Source organism: Gymnoscopelus braueri (genome assembly GCF_963280865.1).
Source record: "Gymnoscopelus braueri genome assembly, chromosome: 15".
NCBI lineage: Eukaryota > Metazoa > Chordata > Actinopteri > Myctophiformes > Myctophidae > Gymnoscopelus > Gymnoscopelus braueri.
Window position 1 is genome coordinate 51,578,601 of NC_137620.1, and position 10,000 is coordinate 51,588,600.

Here is a 10,000-nt window from a genome sequence, read left to right on the forward strand (position 1 = left end):
ACACAGTGATGAACAGGGTCATATTTTTACGGCCAAAGGATAAATGTATTATTATTATTAGAGAAACACAGCTGTGAAACGGAAACCCCATTTCTGTGGCTCTCACACACACACACACACACACACACACACACACACACACACACACACACACACACACACACACACACACACACACACACACACACACACACACACACACACACACACACACACACACACACACACATAGAGTGTCTCTCACACATATACACATAGAGAAACAAAGCTGTGAAACGGAAACCCCATTTCGGACCCATTTGTGGATCAGGAGCCATTTCTATTAAATATCCTTTTATTGTTTCTGTTTGTTTGTTTTATTTGTTTTCTACATTTAAAAAATATGATATTATTTAAAAAAGGACATTCTTTTCATATATAAAAAATCTAAACAGTTTTCCAAAGAAATTCTTGAATAAATCAAATAAATCAAAGATATTCCATAAAAAAAATTATCCAAGCCAGAACCCAAGCGATTGATTTGATCTTTAAAAAAATAAAACATGGAAATAAAAACACCGCCGAGAGTTGAGCCCTGAGGTGTGCCCTGATCGCGAAGTGATTCAGAGATGATGATGATGATGATGATGATGATTAAATAAATAACATAGTGAATAATGTTGAATTTTTTAGATTAGAATTTTCTAGATTTCAATAAATTGTTTAAACTGAAGCTTTGAGGATTGTCTTGTTTTGTGAAAACTTGTGAAATCCGATTTTCTGCATAATGAGTACTTTTACTTTTGGTATTTTAAGTATATTTTGATGCCAATACTTTACTCTTTTACTCAGGTAAATTTTGATTACCGGACTTGTAGGCTACTTGTAACTGAGTATTTGTACATTGTGCGATTGATACTTTTACTTAAGTAAAACATCTGTATTACTTCTTCGACCACTGGTTAGAGTGATAAAATAATCAGTTTGTAGTGCTGTAATGTTACCTCCAGGCCACTAGGCGGCGGCGTCACGCCGTTCAAGTTGTTTTTTCTAAACACAGCAGCACACCAATCGAAGTTCGCTTGAGCCAACTCAGCGCCGTTCGAGTTATGTACGATAGAGTTATGTACGATAGAGTTATTTCAATAGAGTTATGTACAGATAGAGTTATGTACAGATAGAGTTATGTACGATAGAGTTATGTACGATAGAGTTATGTACAGATAGAGTTATGTACAGATAGAGTTATGTACGATAGAGTTATGTACGATAGAGTTATGTACAGATAGAGTTATGTACAGATAGAGTTATGTACGATAGAGTTATGTACAGATAGAGTTATGTACAGATAGAGTTATGTACGATAGAGTTATGTACAGATAGAGTTATGTACAGATAGAGTTATGTACGATAGAGTTATGTACAGTTATGTACGATAGAGTTATGTACAGTTATGTACGATAGAGTTATGTACGATAGAGTTATGTACAGATAGAGTTATGTACGATAGAGTTATGTACAGTTATGTACGATAGAGTTATGTACGATAGAGTTATGTACAGATAGAGTTATGTACGATAGAGTTATGTACGATAGAGTTATGTACAGATAGAGTTATGTACGATAGAGTTATGTACAGATAGAGTTATGTACAGTTATGTACGATAGAGTTATGTACAGATAGAGTTATGTACGATAGAGTTATGTACGATAGAGTTATGTACAGATAGAGTTATGTACAGATAGAGTTATGTACGATAGAGTTATGTACAGATAGAGTTATGTACAGTTATGTACGATAGAGTTATGTACAGATAGAGTTATGTACGATAGAGTTATGTACGATAGAGTTATGTACAGTTATGTACGATAGAGTTATGTACGATAGAGTTATGTACAGATAGAGTTATGTACGATAGAGTTATGTACAGATAGTTATGTACGATAGAGTTATGTACGATAGAGTTATGTACGATAGAGTTATGTACAGATAGAGTTATGTACGATAGAGTTATGTACGATAGAGTTATGTACGATAGGCACAGAATCGTAAATCATGTTTTGGAGTGAGTCTTTGCCTCAACTGCCACTCAAAGTGACTACTGGCCAATCACAGTGCGTCTTTTCCAGGACTTTCCCAACTCCCTTGCACTCAAATAGCTTGTGGTCGCATGTGGATGACGTCATCATGTGGATGATTTCATCATGTGGATGATGATGTCATCGTGGTCGCATGTGGATGACGTCATCATTTGGATGATTTCATCATGTGGATGATGATGTCATCGTGGTCGCATGTGGATGACGTCATCGGACCGTTTGACATTTCAACATAAAAATAGAATCCATAATTTACCACCAATAACCTTCAATATGTGATCAATAAGTTTAGTTTTATGGTGAATAAGTTTACAATATGTGATCAATAAGTTTAGTTTTATGGTGAATAAGTTTACAATATGTGATCAATAAGTTTAGTTTTATGGGGAATAAGTTTACAATATGTGATCAATAAGTTTAGTTTTATGGGGAATAAGTTTAAACTTTTTTTACATTTCGATAGAAGGTAAGATCCTTGATTTGATTTAATTTAATTTGACAACACGGTGAAAACAAGCTAAATGTTACTTTGATATTATGAAGTTACTTAAAGTATTGTTATTGTTTTACAGGAGCTTTCTAGGATTTCCACTCAACCTCAGAAAAGCTGTGATCCAGATGGGTTTCCCATTGGGTTTTTATGTTTAAGATAGATGTGCAGTGAAGATGGATGAGTATATTGTTGCTATCATGGCACTGTTATCTGAATAATTATGAAGTATTATTATTGTTTTGTTTAATTTGCATTAATTTAATACTCTACTTTTACACTGGATATGTTTTTACAAAATATAAACAATATAAATAATTTGGTCTTCAAGGTTGTTGAGGCCAATGACCCTTATATTATATAATATTTATTTATTATATATGATATACTATTAGCTGACAGAGATGACGTCATGTATTATTATTATTATTATTATTATCATTACATTATATTATAACTATTCTATATGATATACTATTAGCTGACAGAGATGACGTCATGTATTATTATTATTATTATTATTATTATTATTATTATTATTATTATTATCATTACATTATATTATAACTATTCTATATGATATACTATTAGCTGACAGAGATGATCAGTGTTCAAGTTGTATTCAGTCTTCAGTATGTAGAACACTGGTGACACCTGCTGGACAGTCTTTGTAACTACATTCTACATTCTAACACGTGATTATGTAAGTACACTTAATGTGTAAGTATTGATGGATATTTAAGTATGTAAGTATACTTAATATGTTATATTGATGGCTATTTAAGTATGTAAGTATACTTAATGTGTCAGTATTGATGGATATTTAAGTATGTAATAATAATAACAATAATAATAATAAACTTTATTTGTATAGCACCTTTCATGACATGAAATGCAGCTCAAAGTGCTTTACAGAGCAAGAATACAATTACAGTTACAACCAATTTAACAATAAAGCAAACAAATAAAATAAAAGCAAAAGCATAAAACAACATTAAAATAGGCAATACAGTGAGGAATTAAAAATCAACCAAAGAATCAGTGTGATGCCCCATATTATAGTCTGGGTGGTTGTGGGGGTGATGCTTGCATTAACTCTTGCCCTATAGGGGAGCAGGGTGGGGCTGATTGCTCATTGGAAAGCACCTGGGCCCGGTGCCTCCAGGAGGCTATAAAAGCCCCGCCCTGGCTAGTCTCTAGGAGAAGCCTGAGAGAAGCAGACCTATCTCCACCAGCTCCAACCCCTATTCTCCATGCCCTTATTATTATGATTATGTTCTTCCTTTCCATCCACACACCTCGCACCACACCATGTTCCACACATCCACATCTACACTACTGATTACTGACTTCACACCCCATAGGATCCTTATGTTCTGTTCATACTTCCTTAGTTCTTTGTTATTAGGTTTTGTTTAATAAATATGTACTTGATTTATAACTCCATCCTGGTCTCCGTCCCAATGTTTGTCACGGCCTAGAGCCAAGCTGTGACATCAGCTAAAAGCAAGAGTGAAGTAATAGGTCTTGAGCTGTGCTTTAAAGCTATCGACAGAGGCTGCCTGTCTTAGGTGTAATGGGAGTTTATTCCACACTGTCGGTCCGTAAAAGCAGAATGCTGCTTCACCGTATTTTTTATGTCATTGTAGGCACCTCGAGCAGGTCAGCACTTGAAGACCTGAGGGCCCGGTTTGGAACATATCTCTCTAGGCAGTCGGAGAGGTAGGAAGGTGCCAGACCATTTAGAGCTTTATAAACTATTAAAATAATTTTAAAATCAATCCTAAAAACAACTGGGAGCCAGTGTAGTGAAGCTAGAACTGGAGTGATATGTTCTCTCATCCTAGTTTTAGTTAAAATTCTGGCTGCCGCATTTTGAACAAGTTGTAATCTGTCAGTTGTTTTCTTTGGCAGAGTAGAGTGCGTTGCAGTAATCAAGCCGAGAGAAAACAAAAGCGTGGATCAACGTTTTTGCATCGTCTAACGACAGATAGTCTCTAATTCGCGCAATATTTCTAAGATGAAAGAAAGCAATCTTGGTGACATGATGAATGTGTGTATTAAAATTCAATTCAGAATCGATAATAACCCCCAGGTTCTTTACTGTGGTGTTACTTTCTACAGCCAGGTTACCAAGTCTACTTATTATTGATTCTCTCTGCTCACTGGAGCCAATTATGAGAACTTCTGTTTTATCCTCATTTAGCTTAAGAAAGTTCTCATTCATCCAGCATTTTATACTGGACAGACAGGTCAACAATGGGTCTAGAGCGCCACTGACTTACTTCACACTGCTGGAACAGGGCAGGCCATCTGTCCTTGAACTCTCCTACAAGGGGCCTCTGGTCCACTATCTCAAGGCGCCTGTGGGAGAAGGTTTTTTCCATTTTTGCCCTTATCACCACTTTGGCCTTTTGGGTGAAGAGGAATGTAGTTCACTTCAGCCTTTCTTGGTTTCTTGATATTTGCTGCAGATTTGCCTTTGCCTTCACGTTTGTGCTTCAATGAGTTCACACAGATTTCAGGATGCCCGAGTCGCCCAAGCTTCGTTCGATAGCTTTGCATTTTATTCCTCAGTGATCGTCTCCATCCCCCAAATCCATCTGAGGCTCCCAGCTGCGTCAAACAGGGATGGGCCTTGATCAGAGCCCCTGCTACTTCATCACACTGATAGTTTTTAGGGTATTTTGTGTATTTCATAATTTCCTGGGCTAGACCTTCCAGGATGGCCGTTTTCAGCTTTGGGCCAGGGTTGAAGTGTGTTCCATTTGTCTCAAACTCTGCATTCTTCTGTTCTAGCTCATAATCAGCATCGTACGTGAATTTAGGGATCACAAATACAATCGGCCAAGTGGATAAACCTGAGAACGTAACTTCAGGGGATGAATGCGGGGTGGACGTGTACAATGTGTCATCACTGCAGGATGAGGCTACAGATGAAGGAGGGGTTTTAGACTCTGGGCAGGTGGAAGTTGAGGTCCTAGCAGGTGGCAGGTAGCTGGCAGGCGAGGGGGCAGACGGTGGAAGGTAGGTGGCACGCGAGGTCCCAGCAGGTGAGAGGTAGGTGGCAGGCGAGGTCCCAGACGGTGGAAGGCAGGTGGCAGGCGAGGTCCCAGCAGGAGGCAGGTCCGTGGCAGTTGAGGTAGCAGCAGATGGGTCTACTGGGTACAGTGTGATGTAGCTGGGATCAAAGACAGGAGTGTATATTACTTTCAATGTGCCCATATCTTCAATTTCAGACACTGAATCCAAGTTCATGTACTCCATGAACTTAGGATCCATGTATTGCAACCGGAAGTCATCTGGCAATTGAAAGAATGTCTTGATAATGTTGTAAAGTTCTTCCACTGTTGATGGTATCCCAGACTCCAAGGGCAACTTCCTAGAGTCAGACTCATCAAATATGACCCGCAGCACAGCCATTATGGAACTATTTTAGTCTAGAGGAGAAACAAGAAAGGACAAGAGAGACATTCAAGCTTTTCATTACTCAAATCCCCTAAAAATCATCATTAATGAGTGATAGAAACTGAAAATAGCACATCTACAAGCTCACAACACGTCAAGGTGTTGTAAGCATGTACAGTAGATAGGCTGTTTTACACAATGAGGTATAATATAGGGCTTAAATGGTAAATCAATTTAGTTGAATAAATAATCTATTAATGATCTATTTTCAGAATAAGAAAGTATTAAGATTTAGGGCTCGACGTCCAGAGCTATATGTGTTTAACAGTGACACTAACCTTCAACAATGATGTATCTTTTCAACGTTACCATGCGCAGACCTCCAACTCTGTACTCCACAAGGGGATAGGGGTCCTCCAATTCACGAAGCTCAATAAGGGCAACCTCTGTAGTGGGTGAGGCAGACAGCTCAAATGCACGATAATGCTCTCTATACCAGGCACATACACCTTTCAGTAGGAAACACAACTTTTCCTTAAGACAACACAGTTGAATGATCTCATGAAATTTAGGCAGGCCATCTTCAGATCCATACAATTTTTTTGCCATATGAACCGCAGTCACATCTGGGTATCTCTGCTTCAGTGCAGACACTACTCCCTCATTAAGAACATTAACAGGCATGATTGAGACATTTGTGACCTCCAAGGATGACTTTTTTAAACTAGTGTGTGTGTGATGGGCAAGCATGAACTGGTGTTTGGTAGCAAGTGAAAGAGGTATATTCTTGAAGCAATTTGTATGACGAGCAACCTGCTTGAAAAAGCTATGTTTAGCCTCAAATCTCATGGTCCACAGTAAAATTAGAGGTCCGAAGCAACGGATCATTTGTGGATAGTGCTCCAAGAAGTGATGTTTTGGTATTAGCTTGACTTGTGGAAAGAGTTCAAGATACCGCTGTCTGTGATCATAGATCAAAGACTCAAGATACACAATAGTTTCCTCTGTGTGAACAGGGGCTACAACCAACTCCACTATGTCTTTAAGATCTAGAATCACCAGCCAATGCAGGCTCATCTTCTGGCAAAATATGTCCAATCACAAAGGGAAGCAATCTTATCAAGTTCCAATTTTCATGCGCATTGCCACCTATAGTGTTGCGAGATGAAAATGTTTTTGGTATGGCATGAGACCGATTGGTTTTGTCCCCCCATCTGTATGGAAATGTCTGGATCAATGTGTTAAGGCCAGCAAGAGTGAAATATTTTTTTGAGATCAGTGAACCAATACAGCGTGCAAGTTCGACTGGGACAACACCCTCAAACAGATCATGCACAATATCAGGAGGATAACCAGTGCTGACATGAAAATGTGACAGGTGCTCTGTTAAGACACACTGTTTTTTGACACCACAGCAATGTTTTGGTTGTTTTTTTTGCTTTTTTTGATTTCTTTGCATTTGTTGCATTTGTTTCATTTGTTGCATTCGTTGCATTTTCCAGAGCAGACCTGACATGGAGCTCATGGAGCTCTCTGGTTCTAAGTTGGAAACCACCTGATTTGACATCCTTTTTCTGAAATTCAGATTTAAGTCCTGTACAAAACCGGCATATTGGCCCACCAGAAAAGCTCTCAACAAACCCAGCTATCCCATGGGCTCCAAGATTGTCAGCTATTACATACTGGACAGAACCTTTAACAAACTGACCAAGCTGAGAAATAAAGACACCGTGCTCTTCCAATATGCTCAAGTCTTGCAAGAGTGGCTCCAACACCTTCTCATATTTGTAGTCCTTGACATCATCTGATTTGCATAGGGCAGCTAAATAGATGGAGGTTAAAGCTGAATGGGAACCTGGTGGCAAGTTACCCAAAACCCAGTACACGCCACAGAGTTTGTGCTTCTTGCGAGATGTCCCAAGAGGGTTACAGATCTCAAAATCATCAACATAAAGATGAATTGCTATTTTCAAACCTTCAGAGAGAAATTTATTTTGTTTATAGTACTCACCATCTCTTACGGTTCTGTACACTTTATCACAAGCAAATGACTGAGTTTCAAGATGTTCAAGGACACCTTCATGAGAGAGCAACTGTTGCAAAGACTGCAATATAGGGATGTACTGAAAAGTCTTATTCTTCCTGGCATCTAAAATGTACTCAACCGGCTTAACAACACCAAAATGAGAGGTATATACCGGTTATATATATACCGGTAGGTATATACTGTTCACGTTTATATGAAGTAGCAAGAGGGCCATCCTTTTGATTTAATTCATGGCTTTGGAACACATCAGAAACAATAGCTCTTGTGACAGGCAATGATGCAGTACTTACTATGTAGTGAATCTCAGAGAGAACCTCATCAACAACTGACTTTGGAATATGAACAATATTTTCCAACTTCAATAAAATGCAAGCAATTTTCTCCTCAATAGAATTTGACAGTTCTAATTCTGCAACATCACTACTCTCATGTTCATCGTCTATATCCACAGACTCTGATAAACCATCAGCAGTACTGTCAGACTGATTCAACTGACAGCTTGTACTGACAACATTGGCTTTGAAGTCTTTTATTGAATAATCGTTGTGTTTCCTGTTTCTATGTGTGTAGAATGTACTGTATACATTTGTTTCTTTTGTGCAACCTTTAAAGACACATGGAACTGTCTCATCACGCCTGAGATGTACATTTATATGTTGAAAAAAAGCTCTTTCTGTTCCTAGTTCTCTGCATGGGCACACAGGACACTGAAATGTAGTTACTTCTACTGGCTTTGGGGTTTGCTGTTTAGGATGACTTTTGTATGTATGATTTAGTAGCTGTTTCCATGTACTATATGTACCTGGACAATCTGTGTATGGACATGGATAACGAACAAAAGATCAACAAAAGATCAGTGTTGGATTATGTATATGTATATATATTCAGAGATTTGCACACATTTTAACGAAGAGAGAGAAGTTAAGCAAACACTGATCTTTTGTGATCTACACCAAATAACCAGTCTACAAGCTCACAACACATCACGACTTGTTGCAAGCTTGCATCTCGGCCAAATGTATCCCCCAGAATATGACTCAGGGGTTCAAGTGGTTAATGTTATACGTGTAGTGTAAACATTAGTGTACGTGAGGAAACCTTTTACTGCTCAGGGAGATGGTCAGCCGAGAGCCAAGCTGGAATGCAGGAAAATCTAAGGAGAGACAGTTAAGTTAAGTCAACCATATAAAACATTGACAGTTAAACTTCCCTCGTCCAAAAAGAAAAACCCTCATAATATGGGGTTGCGCTATAAAAAAGGTTTGAGAACCCCTGCTTTAGTCTGTAGTAGAGCCTCTGCTATTATACGTCCCTCTACATTAAATCTTTTTGCCAAAAATTGCAGATCTACTTTGAAAGCTGACGTGCTGTGAGCTAGTATAATTGGCCATTTTTGCTAAATGTTCACCCCAGAATATGGACTCTAAGGTTCAATGTGTAGACACTAGTGTAGATAAGATTACCTTTGGCTGCTCTGGAAAGGGCACAAAATCAGTAAGCCAACATGTACACCAGGAGATTAATTGTGCAATGTATAGACATCACTGTAGGTGAAAATACCTTTTACTTCAGCGATGGTGGGACAGATGTTGGTCTGGTCACCAAATATTTGAGCCTGGAAGACATTTACATATTTAAGACGTAGTGCAATGAAAAATAAGTTTCTCACACTTTAGAGCATATCTGAGGTCTTAATATGGACATACCCAACAGTAGATGACCAAAAAATATATATTTTTGTATTTTTATATCAAAAGTCCAATCTTAAATACATCATGTGAACGAAAACATGCTGCGTGATGACATAGATAGACCTGTATGAATATAAATAACTTGATTCCCATAGCTCAGTGGTTCTCAACCAGTGGTCCAGGGACCACTTGTGGTCCCTGAGGGGGTTCCAGGTGGTCCCCAGATAAATGATGGAGTTGGTAACCAAATGGACCCTTATAAGATCTTTAAGAGCGTAAAATGAA